Raw genomic sequence first — 22,694 nt, forward strand, 5'->3', positions numbered from 1 at the left:
CAACTGGATTGAGCCTAATTTTTTTGCCACGTGTTGTCCTTTTCCTATAATTCCCGAGGTCTACGAATCAAGGTAGAGTGTAAAAACAAACACCCTACACTGTGCGGCACCTCACCCTCATGGCACCCCTTGTCTCATTTATGATTGCAGATGACACCCTGGGTCTCAGCCTCAGCAACACAGAGCACCTTGATGTGACTGACAGCCACACTCAGGAGCAGAGACTTGACACCCTGGATGATCTTACTGGGATGTCGGATGAAGGAGATGGAGAGGAGGAAAGCTCTGCCATCAACAGCGTGTCACTGCTTTCTAAAGTCCCACGCACCAGCTCAGATACTGGGAGTCCACGGTCGAGTAGCTTAGATTTACCACAGGGGCCTGCACTTGGTGAAGCCCCGGGGCCTAGTGTGCTGCTGCATGGTGAAGGGCCAAGGGAACCCCGGGTGCCATCTCTCCGGGGGGGCGAGCGCGCAGCCGAGTCCTGCTGAGGAGGACTTAGACGAGTCCATCGATGTTGGGGCTTACAAACAAAGGGTAGAGGCCACGCAATCAGAGCTCTTGGTGACAATTCAAGGGGTGCCCGAGAGGCTGTCGCAAGTGGTGAGGAGCACGGAGGAGTCTGCCTCCCGCATTGTGGACAGCTTGCGCACACCATGGGGACCATCATTGTGAGTGTGCAGACATTGGTGGAATCTCAGAGGGAGTGTGCGGATCCAGCTGTGATGACATGTCTCTTGGCCGAGGTGACAGCTGCCATTGTAACATAATCGCAAGGGAACAAGCATGACTGTGCTTCTTTGGACAGGATGGCTGCTGCCCTGGAAGCTCAGAATGTTCTCATGCACTCTGGGCAACAGGCCACGGAATATCTGACTGCTGTCGTCTCTGATGGCTTCCAGAGTGTGGCTGCTCACATGCAGTCTCAGCTGGAGGCTTCGCCAGATGTGACTGCTGCCAATGCGGCTGGATCCACCAGGGGCCTAACGGTGCCACCAGACCCCACCGACCTGTGATCCAGTGGAGGATGTGGGGTGCTGCCCCGGGGGAGTGGCACTGGCTCCTCAGACCAGGATACTGATGTGGGCTCTCCGGTTCACAGCAGCCCTGAGCCGAGACATACCACTCCGCTATTGCTGCCATCCATGGCATCGCCCCAGCCACCTCCGACTGAAGGCGTCAAGGAGGATGCGGCCCAGTTTCCAACCGACCCTTCCAGGGCCAGAGCTGGTCGAGGGCATCCGAGAAGGACATCCGTAGCTTCCTCTACACACACACAGCAGCTTTCCCAAAGCCATGTGGCAGCCACAGGGGACTTACTGCGGTGTAGTGTAAGGATAGGGCTGCATAATAGGGGTAATAAGGAGTTGCACAAGGGTGAAAATTAATTCTGTGAATGTTTTTTAAACCCATTGATTGTGTTCTAATAGATCTTTATATTGTGTGTGGAAATTATGATGAGGTCTCTCATTGTATTGTGTGGGAATGATGTGTGAGAGGGCTCACAGCTTGTCCCATGGACATGGCCAGGTGCAGACTCAGCTGTCCATTCAGTTAAGTGAGACGCACAGCTATGAGACGGCTTTGTGCTTCCCTTCCAGGGCCAACATGATGATGCTGCCTCCTGCGTGCCTGGCCACCCGCATCCTGCTCCTCCTGCTGTGCCACCACATCCTCCTCCTCATGCGTCTCCTCCTACTCATCCTCAATATGTGCCACTGCTGCCTCCTCCTCCTCATGCACCTCCTCCTCCTCATGCGCCTCATCCTCCTCATCCTCCATATGGCTGTGCCTTCATGATGGTGAAGTTGTGGAACATGCAGCACATCACCATGAATATCGAGACACGCTCAGGCGAGTACTGCAACACACCCCCTGAGCGGTCCAGGCAACGGAACCTCTGCTTCAGAATCCTAATTGTTTGCTCGATGATGCTCCTGGTGGCCGAAAGACTGTCATTATACGCCCACTGCGCAGCAGTTCTAGGGTTGCGCAGAGGTGTCATGAGCCAAGTGTTCAATGCGTAGCCCTTGTTACCAAGGAGCCAGCCACAATGTTCATTGGGACCAGTGAAGAGGCGTGGCACACCATTCTGCTGCAGTATGAAAAAGTTGTGGCTTCTGCCAGGAAAACGGACAGCCACTTCCATAATCTTGCGGTTGTGGTCGCAAGGCAGTTGAACATTGAGGGAGAGGAAGCGCTTGCAATTTCGGTATAGCTCGGGAGTGTGTTGGAGAGCCCTCAGACCGGCATGGCTCCAATCAATGACCCTCTGGCCATCTCCCTGACTCTCTCCATGTTGGCTCACCATGATAGCTGTGGCCCTTGCCCGCTGCCTCTGCAGCCGCTGGACCCGGTGCCGCCTTCTCCTGCGTACCTCGGCGGCACGCATAATGTGCAGGAGGCATCGGCCTGCCAGCAGTGCCCCCATTTCTAACCCCTTCGCAAGCCCAGCCTCCTCCAAGTGGCCTCCCTGTTCTGGTTCTGCAGGTGCAGGGGCCTCCAGTCGCAACCAACCACGCACTGTATCCTTGCACTGCTTCTGAAACAACGGGAAAAAGTCACCGACACAAATCCCACACAAAACAATACACCTTTAAGGCGGAGTGCATCTGGAACTATGCACTATCCGAAAAAAACAATTCTTGGCACTGCCGAGCGGTGGGATGATTTTTAGAGGGCAATGTCGCTTCCGGCCCGGGACCTCGGCGGTGCGCGCAGTGATGATGCCCTTAGGAGTGTTGGCCAGCACCGCCGCTGAACTGGGGGGAAGTGGTGCGGTGATGGTGACCACCGGAAAAACACAGAAGAGCAATTGGGGTAGGGGCGGCCATTACACCAAAAGTTGCCGGCCACTCCACTCCGCAGCTTGGCCGCCGCATTCCGGGATTAAGAGGCCTTAAGGAAAGGAGAAATTTTGGCCCCTAGCTATTTGTTGAGGAGCATAATTTCTATAATCTGATTACTGGGCAAGCAATTGCCTAAATGTGTCCTTTCGTAAGGTGTGAGATTGTGGTGGAGGTGCGGCGAATGTTTGAGGCAGAGAAGCGGCGAGAGATTGAGGCAGAAATGTGGCAAATGATTGGGGCGGAGGAGCGGTGAGAGATCGTGGCTGAGATTCGGTGAGTGATTGTGGCGGTGGAGCGGCGAATGTTTGGTGCGGAGGTGCGGTGAGAGGTCGTGGCAGAGGTGCAGCGAATGAGGGTACGGGGCCCAGACGAGCCGAGGGCCCAGCGGCAGCACAGGCCAGCCCACACTGCGATATGTGTGCGCACTAGGTCCGTGCAGCAGAGCAGTTCTCCAGTCATCCTGGTTAACCCTTGTCACTGGATAAAGGCCTAGCTCTGTCAAGCCCATGTGGTGGCTGATGTGCAACGGTCACCACACGTTAAAAAAAATCCACGCACAAGCATCTTCCACCCCTGGAGTTCAGGACTGGAATATCGGGTCCTTCATTGAAACATCTGCGAACTCATCCCTTTTGGCATGGAAGCAAGCCATCCTCGTTCAAGGGACCGCCTATGATGATGATGAGGCTCTTAAGCAATTTGTGCCATTATCTGCATCCTTTTCAGCGAACTACTGTTCTTTTAGAGCTAATTGTTGTTTAAATTACTTATCCATTGTTTGAATCACGTTGACACACATTCTCACTTTGTATGATCTCATTTTGGTATTATTTGCTGAACTTTTACCCTGTGGTCTGTTTCCATGTTGGTACGTACTGTTTTCTTTTGCTAAATTTGTGTTTCATTCTGCACAAACTCTGTGTCTAACATTTTGGTGTTGAACTCCATCAACGACAGCTATTTTTGATTGCACCTTTTGGACTTTTTAGCCCAGAAATTGTGAGAACATAGGGGTGGGGGGATCATTTGATAGAAAGAAGTAAGAATTTGCATTTATATAGCCCCTTTCATGATCTAAAGACATCCCAAATCACTTCAAAGTACTTTTGAAGTATAGTCACTGTTGTAATGTAGTCACTGTTGTAATGTCCCGAATTCCTTCTTAACCACTTTATCTACCTGTCTGGCTACTTTCAGGGATCTGTGGACATGCACTCCAAGGTCTGTCTGTTCCTCTACACTTCTCAGTATCCTACCATTTATTGTGTATTCCCTTGCCTTGTTAGCCCTCCCCAACTGCATTCCTTCAAACTTCTCTGGATTTAATTCCATTTAATTCCAGCAGCCAATTTGCACACAGCAAGCTCCCACAAACAGCAATAAGATACATAGAATCATAGAAGTTTACGGCACAGAAGAAGGCCATTCGGCTCATTGTGCCAGCAAAAAAGAGCAATCCAGCCTAATCTGACTTTCCGTAGCCCTGTAGGTTACGGTACTTCAAGTGCATAACTAAGTACTTTTAAATGCGATGAGGGTTTCTGCCTCTACCACCCTTTCAAGCAGTGAGTTTCAGAGCCCCAGCACCCACTGGGTGAAAAAAGTTCTCCTCAAATCCCCTCTAAATCTCCTATAATTACTTTAAATCTATGTTCCCACGATATTGACCTCTCTGCTAAGGGAAATAGGTCCTTCCTATCCATTCTATCTAGGCCCCACATGATTTTATACACCTCAATTAAATCTCCCCTCAGCCTCCTCTGTTCCAAAGAAATCAACCCCAGCCTATCCAGTCTTCCCTCATAGCTAAAATTCTCCAGTCCTCGTAAATCAAGTCTTTCCTGTAATGTGGTGACCAGAATTGTACGCAATAATCTAGCTATGGCCTAACGACTGTTTTATACAGTTCTAGCATACCCTCCCTGCTCTTGGATTCTATGCCTCGGCTAATAAAGGCAAGTATCCTGGATGCCTTCTTAACCACTTTATCTACCTGTCTGGCTACTTTCAGGGATCTGTGGAAATGCACTCCAAGGTCCGTCTGTTCCTCTACACTTCTCAGTATCCTACCATTTATTATGTATTCCCTTGCCTTGTTAGCCCTCCCCAACTGCATTCCTTCAAACTTCTCTGGATTTAATTCCATTTGCCATTTTTCTGCCCACCTGACCAGTCCGTTGATATCTTCCTGCAGTCTACAGCTTTCTTCTTTACTATCAACCACAAGGCTAATATTTGTAACATCTGCAAACTTCTTAATCATACCCCCTACATTGAAGTCCAAATCATTGATATATGCCACAAAAAGCAAGGGACCCAGCACTGAGCCTGCGGAACCCCACTGGAAACACAAAACACTCACCGACCATTACCCTTTGCTTCCTGCCACTGAGCCAATTTTGGATCCATCTTGTCACTTCTCCTTGGATCCCATGGATTTTTACTTTTGTGACCAGTCTGCCACATGGGACCTTGTCAAAAGCCTTGCTAAAATCCATGTAGACGACATCAAGGGATGGATTTTCAGCTTTCGGGTTTTTATTGCCGGAAACGGTAGCGATACGTGAAACTTACCATTTTCGCTACGCTACCATTTTTCGGCCGAACTTTCGGGTTTTACGTTTGGTAAGGGGGGGCGTTGCACAAGGATTCGTGGCGCAAAAACGGGAGTTTTGCCAAATTTAGTCCGTGGCTGGGAACGCTGTGAGAGAAGCCTTGGGAGGGGGGGAAGAAATTCCAAAAATCATTCAAAAAACATTTACAAGACATTTATCTCTTGAATCGCAGAAAAAAAATTAAAAAATAAAAACTTTAACTCAACCTTTTTGCAGGTTTTCATACTTTTTGCTGCTGGCAGGGGCTGCACCAACAGGTTTGATCCTGTCGGTATTCTGGGCATGGCGTACGGGTCGGGAGAGAGCCGAAAGTCCGACGGTAACGCAATCTGCGGTGTTGCACGTCGGTGCACCGCTGCCCGGCGGTACATCCTATCGCTGCCGCAAACAAAGGATCCCGCCCAAGCTTTGTGACCGGGTTTTCGCCGCGGGGGGGGTCAAATCGCGGGGGGGGTCAAAAACCCAATTGCAAACTTCTCAAAAATCCAGCCTCATATGCGCTACCCTCATCGGCCCTCCTGTTACCTTCTCAAAAAATTCAATCAAATTAGTCAGACAAGTCCTCCCCTTAACAAACCCATGCTGACTGACCTTGAGTAATCCGTGCCTTCCTAAACAACGATTAATACTGTCCCTCAGAATGTTTTCCAATAATTTGGCTACCATGGAGGTTAGGCTGACTGGCCTGCAATTACTCCATCTATCCCTTTCTCCCTTTTAAAACAATGGTACAATGTTAACAATCCTCCAGCAGAGGACTGGAAAATGATAGTCAGACAGCCTGGGATACATTTCATTTGGGCCTGGTGATTTATCTACTTTCAAAGATGCTAAACCCCTTAATGTTTCTTCTCTCACTATGTTTATCTCATCTAATATTTTACACACTTCCTCCTTAACTACAATATCTGCATTGTCCCTCTCTTTTGTGAAGACAGGCGCAAAGTATTCATTAAGAACCATACCCACGTCTTTCTGCCCCGACACACAGGTTACCTTTTAGGTCTCTAACAGGCCCTACGCTTTCCTTTGTTATCCTCTTGCCCTTTATGTATTTATATACCATCTTTTGGTTTTGCTTGATTTTACTTGCCAATATTTTTTCATGCTCTCTCTGCTTTCCTAATTTCCTTTTTAATTTCACCCTTTCTATGCTCCTTTAGGCTTTCTGCAGTATTTAGGTCTTATACTCTCGGTATCTGACAAAAGCTTCCCTTTTTCCCTTTATCCTACCCTGTATACTCCTTGACATCCAGGGGCTCTAGATTTGGGAGTTCCACCTTTTTTCTTTGTAGGAATGTACTTGCTCTGAACCCTCACTATCTCCTCCTTGAATGTCTCTGACACTGAGTTACCTTCAAGTAGCTGTTTCCAGTTCAGTAGATGACCAGATAATCTGTTTCAATTATGTTAGTTGAGCAATTAATGTTCATCAAGGCACCAGGATAACTCTCCTGCTCTTCTTCATGTAGTCCCATGAGATCTTTTATGTCCACCTTGGAGGGCAGATTGAAACTAAGTTTAAGATCTCATCAAAAAGGCGCCACCTGCAACAGAACTCCCTCAGTACTGCACTGAAGTGTCAGCCTAGATTATATGCTCATGTCCCTGGAATGATGTTCATATCCACAACCTTCTGACTCAAAGGTGAGAGTCGTACAACTCAGCCAATCAGGTAATTAGGGACAGGTCTCCACTCCTTTAAAGTTGCCTGACAAATTGTGCTAAAGTGGATTCGCTCTACCCCTTTTCTGTTGCAAACGAACTTTGGAAATGTCTCGGGGTGGGGGATGGGGGCATACCAAGGCCTCCTTCGGAATTCCACCCAAAATGTTGCTGATTGGCCCAATAGGACCTATGTTTGCTGAAAATAGACATAGGTCCTATTTTGGGCCAAGTGAAGGCCATAAGCATAAAAAAAAGGTAATATTCAGTCCAATCCTTAGGCATCCCCTTCTGGAGTCCCTGTGTAATGCTCTAAGTTTCTGATGGACCCTGCAGCTCAGGTCAAAATGTTGTGTCCCCACGTCATCAGCTGCAGGCTGGTGCCTGCCCACTTCAAGCCCATTTTGGGTGGATATCAAAAATTCTCTCTGTTTTTAAGATTTAATTGAAATGGCAGTTTTTGCCATAGGTTAGGTTTTCTCCAACTAAAATTGAGATTTGGTCCCAATGGAATCACCGGACCAGATCTGAAAATTTAAATAAGGACCTTGCTTCCTTCCTGTGGGTATACCACTTGTCTGCTCAAAAAAGCAGGTTACTATTGGGACACAGCGGGAAGGCAGTGGGATCAGAGAGGGTAAGTGACAGCCCTCATTTTAACTGCCCCCCACCGTGCGGTTGCTGCCTGACGGGGGAGTTAAAATTGGGGCCAATATTTCAGTGAGTGAGTGGTCAACCTACAGAACAGGCTCCCTCAGAAGACGCTGGAAGCAGTAGTATGGATTGATTCAAATGCAAATTAGATACAATTCTTTCACAAAAATAATATTTTGGGATACAGTATATAAGTAATGTGAGAAAGAAAGACTTTCATTTACATAGCACCTTTCATGACCTCAGGACGTCTAGAGCATTTTACAGTCAATGAAGTATTTTGAACTGTTGTAATGTATGAAACGCAGCAGCCAATTTGTGCACAGCTAGATCCCACAAACATGTGGTGATGATGACTAAATAATTTGTTTTAATGATGGTTGAGTGATAAATATTGTCCAGGACACGGGGAGAATTCTCTTGCTCTCCGAAATAGTGCCATGGGATCTTTACATCCACCTGAGAGTACAGGCGGGGCAGCGGTTTCACAATTCATCTGAAGTACGGCATCTCCGACAGTGCAGCATTCCCTCAGTACTGCACTGGAGTTTTGGCCCAGATTTTGTGCTCATGTCTCTGGAGGAGGTGGTGCTTTGTTTAAGTTTCAGCTTTGTAGAATTTCAACATTAACCATTTGTAGTTTAGAATAGCCAGCTATCCTTCATTGGGCAGAGCTGGTCTCCAGTCATCTTGGTTAATCCTTGCCACTGGACCAAGACCTAGCTCTGTCAAGCCCGTGTGCTGGCTGGTGTGCACCAGCCACCACACGTTAAAAAAATCCATGCACAGGCATCTTCCACCCTCCAATATGTAGTTCGGGAACTGGAATGTCAGGTCCTTCATTGAAACACCTGTGAATTCATCCCTTTTTGGTGTGGAAAGCAAGTCATCCTCGATCTGAGGGACCACCTAAGAAGAAGATTGGGTTAAACATTCCCCATACAGGGGTAGCACCATTAAACATATACCGAGGGAATTCTGTGGACTGCTACATGCTGGCAAACTGTATTTCTCCACAGCAAAGTGGATAGTCTAGCCCAGCGATCTTTCGTTAAAGTAAATGTTACAGTTTTAGGACTGGATTTTCGGCTTTGCCGTTTTCGAGGCAAACACAGGCAGGGCAGGAAATTTACCGCCCGATTAATGTTTATGCTATGTGGAACCACTTTTGTCATTTGGCCCCTGCACCAGGGGCACAGTGCAAAGGGAGGTGTTGTCTGACTTTCACGGCGCAAAACCGAGAACCTCGCCAACTAAAGTGTGGGGCCGGGAGCGCTCCGAGAGAGGCCTTGGGAGGGGAAAACAAACCCAAACAAAAAATCACAAAAACATCCAAAAAACATTGCCATCACCCCTACAACACAAATCGCTACAAAAAAAAATCAAAGAATAAATACTGGAACTTGCCTGTTTTCAGTTTAGCCACCTCACCGCCGCTGGCAGGGCTGGACTGTTCTGTTTACCTGGCTGTCACCGCGGGGTGCGCTTTGGGCTGTACAGGTCGGGTGTGAGTCGAAACTTCTGCCGGTGTCACAAGGAGAGCCGTTGCACACCCGGCGCAGCTCTCCCCGGCGGTGCTTCTTTGCGCAAAACCCGACCGGATCACGCCCGGGCGCAAAAGACCTCACTGCCCCATTTTTCGCCGCGGAGAGTCAAAACCCGACGAAACCCGGGTCGCAAATGACCCGAAAATCCAGCCCTTTGTTTTTGCAAAAGCCTGCTAAATTTAATCTCAAACTACAGCTGCATAAATGATGGTTGAGTAGATGAAAGTTAAAAGTACACTGAGGACAAACAATACCTGCACCAAACCAGATGCTGAATGTGCTGTATTCAAGTTTCGGTGGCCCTCATTGGTGAGATGCACAGTTTCTTACACATTTGTGCAATGCTTCAGCACAACATTTTCAATGGAATTAAGAAAAGACTTAAATTGCAAAACTCATACCTCTAAGCTGTGGAACACAGTCTCTTGATAATAGTGAAAACTTAATGTATCAGTTTCACTTATTACCTTTCATGTAGCAACTGCAAATACAGGTGGTGTACCAGTGTTTGTTAAATCAACTTTAAAACACACTGGGGCTATGCGATTTATCTTTACAAATTACATTTTGTGTGAATTGTTTTGATATTGAGAGAAACTGCATTTGATTTAAGTCAACATGATTTCAAGGTGACTCAGGCAAAGAAGAAAATATATTGGTAATGAATCACTGAGATCAGCAACAAAGTTAACATTTTACACACCTCTTCCGAAAGGCATTCTTACCCTCCAACACTTGGCGATTGGGTCAGATGATCCTCGGGGGGTGGGGGCGGGGTCGGGGCTGTGGGAGGGTTTGGGGGTGGTGTGGCAAGGTTGCACTGGTGAGGGGGTGTTCAGGGGCAAGCTTCTCTGGAAATATCTTGAAGTCTTACATTAACAAAGATGAATTCTGGTTTATTTTAAACACGTTACTTTACAATTGATAGTTTATAATGTAATGCAATATAGGAAAAATAATAGTTGCATTTTGGTTTATACATATTGAAGAACCCAACCAGACCATAACTACCCCAACTGTTTTTTGCCTTTCCCCCAAACTACGAGGTTCTCCTTACCTTTCACCTTCAGTCCCTCAGTTCATACTAACACCTTTCACCTCATCCTCCAGTTCATACTAACACCTTTCACCTCATCCTCCAGTTCATATATCCTTCCTGAAGTGCGGTGCCCAAAACAGAATACTCCAGGTGGGATCTGAACAAGGCTCGAGACAGCTGATGCATAACTTCTTCCCTTTTGTGTTCCAGCCCCCTTGACATAAAGGCCAACAATCCATTAGCCATTTTGATCACTTTTTGTACTACTGGCTTTAAATGATTTGTGTACTTGGTCTCCCAAATCTCTCAAACAGTTCCTAGTTTCTCACCATTTAGAAAATACTCAGTTTTATCTTTCTTGGGTTCAAAGTGGATGACCTCACACTTGTCCACATTGAACTACACTTGTCATAGCCTTGCCCACTCAATTAATCTGTCTACTTTGCAACTTCCATCTGCACTACTTGCTGTCCCTCCTAACTTAGTATCATTTGCAAACTTGGATATATAAATCTATTCTCTATAAATATGGTGAAAATTTGAAGCCCTGAACAGATCCCTGGGGAACACTACTTATGACATCCTGCCAATCTGAGTACATCCCCTTTATCCCCACTCTCTGGCCGGAATCTTCCCAGCCCTGTGAATGCGGGTTTGGAGGCAGGCCCTCTATCAAAATGGCCCTGATTGACAGCAGGTCGGGATCCCGCTCTGAACCCGCCTCCTTGTCAGTTTCTCAGCTGTCAGGTCTGCGTGTGGATCGCAGACCCGATATCAAGCGGCGGGCCACTTCATTAAAGTACTTAATATGTAGTTTAGTGCTGTATAAGAGGATTAAAAGCAGGCATTTACAATGTTACCAACTTTTTGACGGATTTGCCATCACTTGGGGAACACGCCAGGTAAGTGGAGTTGTTCTCAGTGACTCTCTATTGCTTTGGCAAGTTGACAGCTACAGAAGTGATATAAAAGTTTCCATTTTACAGCAAAATCTCATCTTGATCCTCAGAATCCCACCACAATCAGCTCCAATACCAACATCACCGGGCATACCAGCATCACCAACAACAACACCAACCTTCTCCGCAGTCACCTGATGCTGCACAGTACACAGGGCATCAGCACCCGACCACATTGCTGCCCGGGAGACCAGAGTTGGTCTCACCATGGCCACATTTACTTCACTTGATGTTGTGCATCCTGGCTGCCACATGATGTGCCAGGTTGGCACCACCCCACACCGGCACCCTAAACCATCCCTGCAATGTCCAACCCATTCCTTTCACACTCATTACCATTGTGGGGCATACCCTTATGTCTGACCAGTCACTACAACGCACTAAGCCACTTCCAAAAGTGCACACAAATCTGTCCAAGAACAAAGTGTTGAAAATAAAGATTTCAGTGTTTGACAACAGAATAGCAGAAATTCTACATGAACATTGCCTAAAACACCCAAGTGCATACCATTGCGTGTTGTTAATTGATATGATTGGACAAGGATGAGGGTGAGTGTGAAGGGTGGCTAGTGAGATCGGTAAGTGATAAAGGTAAGCAGGTAAAGGTAAGCAGGTAAAGGTTACTCAGGCAGATAGGGAATGGGTGACCATCAGACAGAGCAGTAGAAGGAAGCTAGTGCATGGGGCCCCTGCGGTCATCCCCCTCCAAAACAGATACACCACCTTGGGTGCTGTTGGGGGGGATGACTCATCAGGGGACGGCAGCAGCAGCCAAGTTCATGGCACCATGGGTGGCTCTGCTGCATGGAGGGCAGGAAAAAGAGTGGGAGAGCTATAGTGGTAGGGGATTCTATTGTAAGGGGAATAGATAGGTGTTTCTGCGGTCGCAACCGAGACTCCAGGATGGTATGTTGCCTCCCTGGTGCAAGGGTCAAGGATGTCTCAGAGCGGATGCAGGACGTTTTGGAGGGGGAGGGTGAACAGCCAGTTGTTGTGGTGCATATAGGTACCAACGATATAGGTAACAAATGGGATGAGGTCCTACAAGCTGACTTTAGCGAGCTAGAAGTTAAATTAAAAAGCAGGACCTCAAAGGTTGTAATCTCAGGATTGCTACCAGTGCCACGTGCTAGTCAGAGTAGAAATAGCAGGATAGCTAAGATGAATATGTGGCTTGAGGAGTGGTGCAGGAGGGAGGGATTCAAATTCCTGGGACATTGGAACCGGTTCTGGGGGAAGTGGGACCAATATAAACCAGATGATCTGCACCTGGGCAGGACCGGAACCAATGTCCTAGGGGGAGTGTTTGCTAATGCTGTTGGGGAGGGGTTAAACTATTATGGTAGGGGGATGGGAACCTAGGAAGGGAGACAGAGGGAAGTAGAATGGGGGCAGAAGCAAAAGATAGAAAGAAGAAAAGTAAAAGTGGAGGGCAGAGAAACCCAAGGCAAAAATAAAAAAGGGAAATTCTAAAGGGACAAAATATGTTAAAAAGACAAGGCTGAAGGCTCTGTGCCTCAATGCGAGAAGTATCCGTAATAAGGTGGATGAATTAACTGCGCAGGCAGCTATTGATGAATATAATATAATTGGGATTACGGAGACATGGCACCAGGGTGACCAAGGCTGGGAACTCAACATCCAGGGGTATTCAACATTCAGGAAGGATAGACAGAAAGGAAAAGGAGGTGACATAGCGTTGCTGGTTAAAGAGGAAATTAACGCAATAGTAAGGAAGGACATTAGCTTGGATGATGTGGAATCAGTATGGGTGGAGCTGCGGAATACCAAAGGACAGAAAACACTAGTAGGAGTTGTGTACAGACCACCAAACAGTAGTAGTGAGGTTGGGGACAGCATCAAACAAGAAATTAGGGATGCATGCACTAAAGGTACAGCAGTTATCATGGGCGACTTTAATCTACATATTGATTGGGCTAACCAAATTGGTAGCAATACGGTGGAGGAGGATTTCCTGGAGTGCATTAGGGATGGTTTTACTAGACCAATATGTTGAGGAACCAACGAGAGGGCTGGCCATCCTAGACTGGGTGATGTGTAATGAGAAGGGACTAATTAGCAATCTTGTTGTGCGAGGCACCTTGCGGAAGAGTGACCATAATATGGTAGAATTCTTTATTAAGATGGAGAGTGACACAGTTAATTCAGAGACTAGGGTCCTGAACTTAAGGAAAGGTAACTTCGATGGTATGAGACGTGAATTGGCTAGAATAGACTGGCGAATGATACTTAAAGGGTTGATGGTGGCTAGGCAATGGCAAACATTTAAAGATCACATGGATGAACTTCAATAATTGTACATCCCTGTCTGGAGTAAAAATAAAACGAGGAAGGTGGCTCAACCATGGCTAACAAGGAAAATTAGGGATAGTGTTAAATCCAAGGAAGAGATATATAAATTGGCCAGAAAAAGCAGCAAACCAAGCTTCCTCTCATACTCTATTTTCCCCCTCCTAATTAAATCCTTTGTCCTCTGGATAGAGAACTGGTTGGCAGACAGGAAGCAGAGAGTTGGGATAAACGGGTCCTTTTCAGAATGGCAGGCAGTGACTAGTGGGGTATCGCAGGGCTCATTGCTGGGACCCCAGCTATTTACAATATACATCAATGATTTAGATGAAGGAATTGAGTGTAATATCTCCAAGTTTGCAGATGACACTAAGCTGGGTGGCGGTGTGAGCTGTGAGGAGGATGCTAAGAGGCTGCAGGGTGACTTGGACTGGTTAGGTGAGTGGGCAAATGCATGGCAGATGCAGTATAATGTGGTAAATGTGAGGTTATCCACTTTGGTGGCAAAAACATGAAGGCAGAATATTACCTGAATGGCGGCAGATTAGGAAAAGGGGAGGTGCAACGAAACCTGGGTGTTATGGTACATCAGTCATTGAAAGTTGGCATGCAGGTACAGCAGGCGGTGAAGGAAGCAAATGGCATGTTGGCCTTCATAGCTTGGGGATTTGAGTATAGGAGCAGGGAGGTCTTACTGCAGTTGTACAGGGCCTTGGTGAGTCCTCACCTAGAATATTGTGTTTAATTTTGGTCTCCTAATCTGAAGAAGAACGTTCTTGCTATTGAGGGAGTGCAGCGAAGATTCACCAGACTGATTCTCGGGATGGCAGGACTGACATATGAGGACAGACTGGATCGACTGGGCCTGTATTAACTGGAGTTTAGAAGAATGAGAGGGGATCTTATAGAAACATATATAATTCTGACGGGACTGACAGGTTAGATGCAGGAAGAATGTTCCCGATGTTGGGGAAGTCCAGGAGCAGGCATCACAGTCTAAGGATAAGGGGTAAGCCATTTAGGACCGAGATGAGGTGAAACTTCTTCACTCAGAGAATTGTGAACCTGTGGAATTCTCTACCGCAGGGAGTTGTTGATGCCAGTTCGTTAGATATATTCAAGAGGGAGTTAGATATGGCCCTTACGGCTAAAAGGATCAAAGGGTATGGCGAGAAAGCAGGAAAAGGGTACTGAGGTGAATGATCAGCCATGATCTTATTGAATGGTGGTGCAGGCTCGAAGGGCTGAATGGCGTACTCCTGCACCTATTTTCTATGTTTCTATAATGTAGTGAGGGAGAGGGATGGTTGGATGTGCAAGATAAGTTGGTGTAAGTAAGGATGTGCAGGAGTAGGGTAGGGAAGGCAGGGTGATGGAGATGTGATGAGTGGCACAGCAGGATGAAGTTGAGTACGGCTTTGCAGTAACGTTTCGAGATCTACTGAGATCATTGAAAGGTTTGTGCCACTGCAGCCAGCTCCTCCTGATAACATCCCTGCTGTGCCCTCCTGTGCAATGTGCACCCAGCCTACGTTGGTGTCCTGGGGAGGTCTCTTATATCCACTGGAAGGGAAGAGAACCTCCCTGCATGTTGTGATTCCCTCCATAAGCATCTGGAGGGAGTCATGGGAGAGCCTAGGTGCAGTCGTGCACCTTTGTGCAGTGTTTGTTAGTGTTTGCAGCACCTCAATGCTGTAGAACACTGACAGAAAAACTGTCAGACAAAAGTTGGCCATGCTGATGATACAAAGATGGGTGGGAAAGCAAATTGTGAGGAGGACACAAAAAATCTGCAAAAGGACATAGACAGGCGAAGTGAGTGGACAAACATTTGGCAGATGGAGTATAATGTGGGAAAATGTGAGGTTATCCACTTTGGCAAAAAAAATTAAAAAAGCAAATTATTATTTAAATGGAGAAAAATTGCAAAGTGCTGCAGTACAGAGGGACCTGGGGGTCCTTGTGCATCAAACACAAAAAGTTAGTATGCAGGTACAGCAAGTGATCAGGAAAGCAAATGAAATGTTGGCCTTTATTGCAAGGGGGATAGAGCATAAAAGCAGAGAAGTCCTGCTACAACTGAACAGGGTATTGATAAGGCCACACCTAGAGTACTGCATACAGTTTTGGTCTCCGTATTTAAGGAAGGATATATTTGCATTGTAGGCCGTTCAGAGAAGGTTCACTGGTTGATTCCGGATATGATGGGGTTGACTTATGAAGATAGGTTGAGTAGGTTGGCCCTATACTCATTGGAGTTCAGAAGAATGAGAGGTGATATTATCGAAACATATAAGATAATGAGGGGGCTCGACAAGGCGGATGCAGAGCGGATATTTCCACTCATAGGGGAAACTAAAATTCGGGGACGTAATCTCAGAATAAGGGGCCGCCCATTTAAAACTGAGATGAGGAGGAATTTCTTCTCTCAGAGGGTTGTTGGAATTCTCTGCCCTAGAGAGCTGTGGAGGCTGGGTCATTGAATATATTTAAGGCGGAGATAGACAGATTTTTGAGCGATAAGGGAATAAAGGGCTATGGGCAGCGGGCAGGGCAGTGGAGCTGAGTCTATGATCAGATCAGCCATGATCTTATTAAATGGTGAAGCAGGCTCGAGGGGCCAAATGGCCTACTCCTGCTCCTAATTCTTATATTCTTATGTCCCTTTAGGGAAACTGACTGATGACGTACCATCAGATGACATCATCAGACCAGCTTCCTGTTAATTGGTCGGGAACCCCGCAGGGCGGGCTTAACAAGCCCCATCAACTGTAGATTATTGTCAGAGGATGGGATGGAGATGGGAGCGCATGTTCCACACACCACCAATGCCGCCCACACCTAACTCGCATCCATTGGCGAAATTGCGGCCTCTGTCGCTTACCTCCCAAAGATTTCCAACCAAGTCAAAAGGCTACCTCATATTCCGTGTTGTCTCATTTTTGCGAATAATCATTTGTGTGGAACCTAATAGAAACATAGAAACATAGAAAATAGGTGCAGGAGTAGGCCATTCGGCCCTTCTAGCCTGCACCGCCATTCAATGAGTTCATGGCTGAACATTCAACTTCAGTACCCTATTCCTGCTTTCTCGCCATACCCCTTGATCCCCCTAGTAGTAAGGACCTCATCTAACTCCTTTTTGAATATATTTAGTGAATTGGCCTCAACAACTTTCTGTGGTAGAGAATTCCACAGGTTCACCACTCTCTGGGTGAAGAAGTTCCTCCGCATCTCGGTCCTAAATGGCTTACCCCTTATCCTTAGACTGTGACCTCTGGTTCTGGACTTCCCCAACATTGGGAACATTCTTCCTGCATCTAACCTGTCTAACCCCGTCAGAATTTTAAATGTTTCTATGAGGTCCCCTCTCATTCTTCTGAACTCCAGTGAATACAAGCCCAGTTGATCCAGTCTTTCTTGATAGGTCAGTCCCGCCATCCCGGGAATCAGTCTGGTGAACCTTCGCTGCACTCCCTCAATAGCAAGAATGTCCTTCCTCAGGTTAGGAGACCAAAACTGTACACAATACTCCAGGTGTGGCCTCACCAATGCCCTGTACAACTGTAGCAACACCTCCCTGCCCCTGTACTCAAATCCCCTTGCTATGAAGGCCAACATGCCATTTGCTTTCTTAACCGCCAGCTGCACCTGCATGCCAACCTTCAATGACTGATGTACCATGACACCCAGGTCTCTTTGCACCTCCCCTTTTCCTAATCTGTCACCATTCAGATAATAGTCTGTCTCTCTGTTTTTACCACCAAAGTGGATAACCTCACATTTATCCACATTATACTTCATCTGCCATGCATTTGCCCACTCACCTAACCTATCCAAGTCGCTCTGCAGCCTCACAGCATCCTCCTCGCAGCTCACACTGCCACCCAACTTAGTGTCATCCGCAAATTTGGAGATACTACATTTAATCCCCTCGTCTAAATCATTAATGTACAGTGTAAACAGCTGGGGCCCCAGCACAGAACCTTGCGGTACCCCACTAGTCACTGCCTGCCATTCTGAAAAGTACCCATTTACTCCTACTCTTTGCTTCCTGTCTGACAACCAGTTCTCAATCCATGTCAGTACACTACCCCCAATCCCATGTGCTCTAACTTTGCACATCAATCTCTTGTGTGGGACCTTGTCGAACGCCTTCTGAAAGTCCAAATATACCACGTCAACTGGTTCTCCCTTATCCACTCTACTGGAAACATCCTCAAAAAATTCCAGAAGATTTGTCAAGCATGATTTCCCTTTCACAAATCCATGCTGACTTGGACCTATCATGTCACCTCTTTCCAAATGCACTGCTATGACATCCTTAATAATTGATTCCATCATTTTACCCACTACCGATGTCAGGCTGACCGGTCTATAATTCCCTGTTTTCTCTCTCCCTCCTTTTTTAAATCGAATGTCTTCTGGAAGTCCATATCGATTAGTGGTTCTCAAACCTTATTAGCTGAAGGACCCCTTTTCAAATGGATTAGTAATCACTGACCCCCATGTAAATGATCAAATAGTCATAATATGATAGTTCTGCATGTAAATAGTGTTTCAATAATGCTTTCAAGAAAACAGCTATTTACTTGCAGATAGCACTGCTGAGCCTGTCTATTCTTGGTTAGTTAAAGCTGTGCCTGCTGTTCACTTTCCTAATAGGTACATCAATTTTAAGTACCATCCTAAAAATTACTGCTCCTCTCCCAATTTTAATTACAAATCTTTTTTTGAAATATAATTTGGAATTAGCAAAAGCCTCAATTTTAATTCAATCTTAAAGATCTAAAGAAGTGAAATTAAAAAGAATTCAAGACAAAAAAAATTTCCAAAACATACAGCTGTTTGAGTGATTGGGATTGTCTGCTTCACACCCGTCCGCTGACACCCACAGTAAACAAACTTGTTTTCGTGCTTATCTTTCCACTGCCGGTAACTGGCAGCGGCATTCTGGAGAAAGTGGCGGCTTTGTGATGTAAATTAGTGTGCAACGCCGACTTTACGTCAAAGCGCGAACTTCGACACTCGCACTGAATTCAGCGCTTGGTCCTAAGCAGGCCAAGTAAACCTGGCATCCAAACAGGCTGACAGTGGCGATGTCTGAGGCTCTCAAAGGACCACACACATCATTCAGCTAAGTTTGGATTTATGGTTTTGGACTCTTTTTACATTTTATTGAAGTGATGGCTTGGTGCAATATGGGTGCAAAAATTTTTAAGTGTGTCGGGAGTATTGCTGGATGCTTGCAAGGGCTCGGCTGGTAAATGAAGGCCTTTGAGAAGACAGAACATGCTGTGAATACTCAGCAGGTCAGGCAACACCCATGGAGAGAAAAACAGAGTTCATGTCTCAGGTCGAGATGCTGCCTGGCCAGCTGAGTATTTCCAGCATTTCATGCTGTCATTTCACATTCACAGCATCAGCTCACAGAGGGAAGGGGAAGACACAGAAGAGGAGGAAGCCACAGAGAAATAAACAGAAGAGCAAGAATCATACGGAGCGATACATATCAGACAGCCCCTTTCTGGCCGGGATATCCGGGTCGGAATCATCTGCCTACAGTCCCAATGACCACAACACAAATTCCCCTTTCAACATTAGTCTCACACCTTAGCTTACCATCCACTACTGACCATCACAACATCCTCTTGGCCATGATGCTGAAATAAAAGACACCACAAAGCAAACTTTCCAATCTACGTATATACATTTAACTATCCAATGTGAGTCAAGAAATCAACTCATCACCCATATGCATTCTTATAGTGAGTATCTTTTGTGTGGCTTTGCCGATCCTACTGCTGACTCACAGTGCTACTGCAGTGGCTGCAGCATGGCTGGTGGAAAGTTGCTGACTTTCAGTCGGAGACACTGCAAATGGCCTTGTTGGTTGACCTTGAGGAGATGGGGGCTGGGAGTGTGAAATCAATCTTCTTCTTCACTTTCCTCTCACTCTTGCCACCCACAGGCTGGACAGGCTGTATTTCTTGAGTGTGTGAACTGAGGAAGGCACAAGGGTGGAATTGTGGTGATGGGACGGCAGGAAAGCATGAGGTGCATACCAGAAGGAGGATAACGTATGAGGATAGCAGCATCTTTTATCCTTTCAGCCCCACCCGGCCAAGGGCTCAGCTATTCCCATGCCAAGAATGGCCTGCACCATCTCCGCCAAGGGGGTGAGGTGAGGGTAGAAATGGAAGAGGTGTAGATTTTTTGTAGGTGAGTGATTAGGGGTGGGGGTCATGCATTGAGAAGTGTGTGAGGCTAATGGTGCAATTGGTAGGAGACAGATGCAGTCACTGACCTTGACCAGTGATCTGAGGTCATGAAGCTTCTTTGGACACTGGAGCCAGGTGGTGGAGGCGACACTGCTGGCAGTAATGGCCTCAGTGATGTGGTCCCACATCATCTTTTCTGGAGGGCCTCCTGGCCCCTGCGCCTGTCTTGCAGTGTTGACCCCCTGCACAAAGCTTAACGCAATAGTAAGGAAGGACATTAGCTTGGATCTTGTGGAATCTATATGCGTAGAGCTGCGGAATACCAAATGGCAGAAAATGCTAGTGGAAGTTGTGCACAGACTACCTAACAGTAGTAGTGAGATTGGGGACATCATCAAACAAAAAATTAGGGATGCGTGCAATAAAGGTACAGCAGTTACCATGGGCGACATTAATCTACATATAGATTGGGCTAACCAAACTGGTAGCAATACGGTGGAGGAGGATTTCCTGGAGTGTATTAGGAATGGTTTTCTAGACCAATATGTCGAGGAACCAACGAGAGGGCTGGCCATCCTAGACTGGGTGATGTATAATGCGAAAGGACTAATTAGAAATCTTGTTGTGCGAGGCCCCTTGGAGAAGAGTGACCATAATATGGTAGAATTCTTTATTAAGATGGAGAATGACATAGTTAATTCAGAGACTAGGGTCCTGAACATAATAAAAGGTAACCTCGATGGTATGAGACATGCATTGGCTAGAATAGACTAGCAAATGATACTTAAAGGATTGATGGTGGATAGGCAATGGCAAACATTTAAAGATCACATGGATGAACTTCAACAATTGTACATCCTTGTCTGGAGTAAAAATAAAATGGGGAAGGTAGCTCAACCGTGGCTAACAAGGGAAATTAAGGATAGTGTTGAATCCAAGGAAGAGGCATATAAATTGCCCAGAAAAAGCAGCAAACCTGAGGACTGGGAGAAATTTAGAATTCAGCAGAGGAGGACAAAGGGTTTAATTAGGAGGGGAAAATAGAGTATGAGAGGAAGCTTGCTGGGAACATAAAAACTGACTGCAAAAGCTTCTATAGATATGTGAAGAGAAAAAGATTAGTGAAGACAAACGTAGCTCCCTTGCAGTCAGAATCAGGTGAATTTATAATGGGGAACAAAGAAATGGCAGACCAATTGAACAAATACTTAGGTTCTGTCTTCACGAAGGAAAACATAAATAACCTTCCGGAAATACTAGGGGACCAAGGGTCTAGCAAGAAGGAGGAACTGAAGGAAATCCTTATTTGTCAGGAAATTGTGTGAGGGAAATTGATGGGATTGACGGCCGATAAATCCCCAGAGCCTGATAGTCTGCATCCCAGAGTACTTAAGGAAGTGGCCCTAGAAATAGTGGATGCATTGGTGATAATTTTCCAACAGTCTAACGAATCTGGATCAGTTCCTATGGACTGGAGGGTAGCTAATTCAACACCACTTTTTAAAAAAGGAGGGAGAGAGAAAACGGGGAATTATAGACCGGTTAGCCTGACATCGGTAGTGGGGAAAATGTTGGAATGGTAGCGCATTTGGAAAGCAGTGACAGGAGCGGTCCAAGTCAGCTTAGATTTATCAAAGGGAAATCATACTTGACAAATCTTCTCGAATTTTTTGAGGATGTACCTAGCAGAGTGGACAAGGGAGAACCAGTGGATGTGGTGTATTTGGACTTTCAAAAGGTTTTTGACAAGGTCCCACACGAGATTGGTGTGCAAAATTAAAGCACGTGGTATTGGGGGTAATGTATTGACGTGGATAGAGAACTGGTTGGCAGACAGGAAGCAGATAGTCGGGATATACGGGTCCTTTTCAGAATGACAGGCAGTGACTAGTGGAGTGCAGCAGGGCTCAGTGCTGGGACCCCAGCTATTTACAATGTACATCACTGATTAGATGAAGGAATTGAGTGTAATATCTCCAAGTTTGCAAATGACACTAAGCTGGGTGGCAGTGTGAGCTGTGAGGAGGATGCTAAGAGACTGCAGGGTGACTTGGATAGGTTAGGTGAACGGGCAAATGCATGGCAGAAGCAGTATAATGTGGATAAATGTGAGGTTATCCACTTTGGGGGCAAAAACACGAACGGCAGAATATTATCTGAATGGCGGCAGATTAGGAAAAGGGGAGGTGCAATGAGACCTAGGTGTCATGGTACATCAGTCATTGAAAGTTGGCATGCAGGTACAGTAGGCGGTGAAGAAGGCAAATGGCATGTTGGCCTTCATAGCTAGTGAATTTGAGTATAGGAGCAGGGAGTCTTACTGCAGTTGTACAGGGCCTTGGTGAGGCCTCACCTGGAATATTGTGTTAAGTTTTGGGCTGCTAATCTGAGGAAGGATGTTCTTACTATTGAGGGAGTGCAGCGAAAGTTCACCAGATTGATTCGCGGGATGGCAGAACTGACATATGAGGAGAGATTGAATCGACTGGGCCAGTATTCTCTGGAGTTTAAAAGAATGAGAGGGGATCTCATAGAAACATATAAAATTCTGATGGGATTGGACAGGTTAGATGTAGGAAGAATGTTCCCGATGTTGGGGAAGTCCAGGAGTGGGGGTCACAGTATAAGGATAAGGGGTAAGTCATTTAGGACCGAGATGAGGAGAAACTTCTTCACTCAGAGAGTTGTGAACCTGTGAAATTCTCTACTGCAGAGAGTTGTTGGTGCCAGTTCGTTAGATATATTCAAGAGGGAGTTGGATATGGCCATTACGGCTAAAGGGATCAAGGGGTATGGAGAGAAAGTAGGAAAGGGGTACTGAGGTGAATGATGAGC

This window comes from Pristiophorus japonicus, chromosome 9 (assembly GCF_044704955.1).
Source record: "Pristiophorus japonicus isolate sPriJap1 chromosome 9, sPriJap1.hap1, whole genome shotgun sequence".
NCBI lineage: Eukaryota > Metazoa > Chordata > Chondrichthyes > Pristiophoridae > Pristiophorus > Pristiophorus japonicus.